Source organism: Aegilops tauschii, chromosome 6, assembly GCF_002575655.3.
Source record: "Aegilops tauschii subsp. strangulata cultivar AL8/78 chromosome 6, Aet v6.0, whole genome shotgun sequence".
Taxonomy (NCBI): domain Eukaryota; kingdom Viridiplantae; phylum Streptophyta; class Magnoliopsida; order Poales; family Poaceae; genus Aegilops; species Aegilops tauschii.
In genome coordinates this window covers 112,288,468-112,291,647 of record NC_053040.3, presented here as the reverse complement: position 1 = coordinate 112,291,647, position 3,180 = coordinate 112,288,468, and the positions used below count along the sequence as shown (strand labels likewise).

At 36.3% G+C, this 3,180-nt stretch overlaps 1 non-coding gene across 1 annotated transcript; it reads left to right on the top strand.

Annotated features, from left to right (window-relative positions):
* Positions 1-2,864: 2,864 nt before the first annotated feature.
* Positions 2,865-2,937, top strand: TRNAT-UGU (transfer RNA threonine (anticodon UGU)). Its single transcript has one exon. It is a non-coding gene; the product is annotated as a tRNA-Thr (tRNA).
* Positions 2,938-3,180: the final 243 nt, after the last annotated feature.

Sequence of the window (3,180 nt, the reverse complement as noted above, 5' to 3'; positions counted from 1 at the left end):
CGGAGAGGCTATGGTGTTGATGTAGAAGCCCTCTGTGATCGATGCCCCCTCCGGCGGAGCTCCGGAAAAGGCCCCAAGATGGGATCTCACGGGTACAGAAGGTTGCGGCGGTGGAATTAGGTTTTTGGCTCCGTATCTGGTAGTTTGGGGGTACGTAGGTATATATAGGAGGAAGAAGTACGTCGGTGGAGCAACATGGGGCCCACGAGGGTGGAGGGCACGCCCAGTGGGGGTAGGCGCGCCCCCTACCTCATGCCCTCCTGGTAGCTTTCTTGACATAGGGTCCAAGTCCTCTGTATCACGTTCGTTCCGAAAATCACGTTCCCGAAGGTTTCATTCCGTTTGGACTCCGTTTGATATTCTTTTTCTGCGAAACTCTGAAATAGGCAAAAAAACAACAATTCTGGGCTGGGCCTCCGGTTAATATGTTAGTCCCAAAAATAATATAAAAGTGTATAATAAAGCCCAATAATGTCCAAAACAGAATATAATATAGCATGAAGCAATCAAAAATTGTAGATACATTGGAGACGTATCAAGCATCCCCAAGCTTAATTCCTGCTCGTCCTCGAGTAGGTAAATGATAAAAACAGAATTTTTGATGCGGAATGCTACTTGGCATAATTTTCAATGTAATTCTCTTATTTGTGGTATGAATATTCAGATCCAAAAGATTCAAGACAAAATTTTAATATTGACATAAAAATAATAATACTTCAAGCATACTAACTAAGCAATTATGTCTTCTCAAAATAACATGGCCAAAGAAAGTTATCCCTACAAAATCATATAGTCTGGCTATGCTCTATCTTCACCACACAAAGTATTTAAGTCATGCACAACCCCGATGACAAGCCAGGCAATTGTTTCATACTTTTGGTGTTCTTAAACTTTTTCGATCTTCACGCAATACATGAGCGTGAGCCATGGATATAGCACTATATGTGGAATAGAATGGTGATTGTGGAGAAGACAAAAAAAAGGAGAAGATAGTCTCACATCAACTAGGCGTATCAACGGGCTATGGAGATGCCCATCAATAGATATCAATGTGAGTGAGTAGGGATTGCCATGCAACTGATGCACTAGAGCTATAAATATATGAAAGCTCAACAAAAGGAACTAAGTGGGTGTGCATCCAACTTGCATGCTCATGAAGACCTCGGGCATTTGAGGAAGCCCATCATCGAAATATACAAGCCAAGTTCTATAATGAAAAACTCCCACTAGTATATGAAAGTCATATCATAAGAGACTCTCTATCATGAAGATCATGGTGCTACTTTGAAGCACAAGTGTGGTAAAAGGATAGTAACATTGTCCCTTCTCTCTTTTTCTCTCATTTTTTTTATTTGGGCCTTTTCTCTTTTTTATGGCCTCTTTTTTTATTTATTTAGTCCGGAGTCTCATCCCGACTTGTGGGGGAATCATAGTCTCCATCATCCTTTCCTCACTTCGGACAATGCTCTAATAATGATGATCATCACACTTTTATTTACTTACAACTCATGAATTACAACTCAATACTTAGAACAAAATATGACTCTATGTGGATGCCTCCGGCAGTGTACCGGGATATGCAATGAATCAAGAGTGACATGTATGAAGAATTATGAACGGTGGCTTTGCCACAAGTACGATAACTATCGAATACTTTATATACCCGCGTTGCTGCGTTTATCCGAGTGATCCACAAACGACGAAAATCCCTCTTTTGCCTACCTATATCTCGATGTTCTTTTTCACTTAAATGAATTTTTGTATTTGTAATTCATTGATATTGCAATTTGAATATTGCAATAATTTATATTGAAAAGACGATAGCCAATTTATTGGCTAATTCGAATTCGTCTGTACAATTCGTAAAATTCTTTCTTATTTCTTATTGTTGAAATCCAAAATTAAAGTCTCTTGGCTCTCTTCACGCTTTCTTTTGGAGAAGATAGGTGGAAGTTGTAAGTCCTATTGTAAGAATACTCCACTTTTCATAATTTTCATAATAGAATATGAGGATTCTATTATGAAAATTATGAAAAGTTCATTGATAGGAAAAGAATACTTAGCACACAGTATACCAAACAAAACTTTTTTTTCCTAGAGCTCCTTGTACGGCCTGTTGGAAAACCCGCTGTCGGACCTGATTCATTGCCCTTTGTTTTTCAAAATAAAGGGTTTCGTTTTTAGACTTTTCCAATTGTTCCAAACTAATAGAAGTAGCATTAATCAAATTTGCTTTTTCTCGTTCTATCTCAGAGTATCCATTCATTCGATACTCATCCGCTTCTAGTTCGACTTTCTGTAATCGAATCCGAGCTTTTTCGAGTTGCTCAATGGTCCCTCTACGCAATTCTTCTGAATTTTGAATAGTACTCAAGACAAGTGTTTTATTCCAAGATTAAGTTATTACTGAACAAAGAAAAAAATTCATTATATTATAAAGGATGAGATCAATTCGGAAGCGCTTTTTCTTATTCTAGCAGACGGAATTCCTTTGGTCTAATTTAGGACTTTCAAATCTATTTTATTTTATCTAATTCTATCTACGACCCAACGATACAATGAATTTTTTCTGTTCATATTCCTAAATAAAAAAGATTCGGAATCGCAATGCTACTATATGCGTCCAGAGGAGTATTTGGCTTTTTATTATTATCTGTCAATGAATATTCTAATGGGAATGGAATTTCATAATACTGAAAGAGAAGAGCTAGCAATTCGGAACGCAAATTGCGTTTTAATACGTCTCACTATTCTAATTTTTTAGAAGAAATGACCTTTATTATTTCTTTTTTACGGGGTTAATAAATATTAACCAAATTTAATTTAAGAAATGAGAGAATTCAGAATAGCTATGCGTTATGTAAGCCCACTTAGCTCAGAGGTTAGAGCATCGCATTTGTAATGCGAGGGTCATCGGTTCAAATCCGATAGTCGGCTTTTTTTTCTCTATCGATGTTCGAGGAACAAGAATCTCTTTTTTTCCGAATTAAATGGAGAATCCAGGATCTTTTATGTTTTTTACCTTACAATTTTGCTAGATACAAAACAATAAAATAAATAATATATATACAAAAAATAAAGATTTTGATGAAATTCCATTTTTTGGGGTACTTTAGTTGATTTTACTCTGTTTATCCTGTAGTTTAATTCAGTTTTAATTTTGATGTATTCTGTAATGTA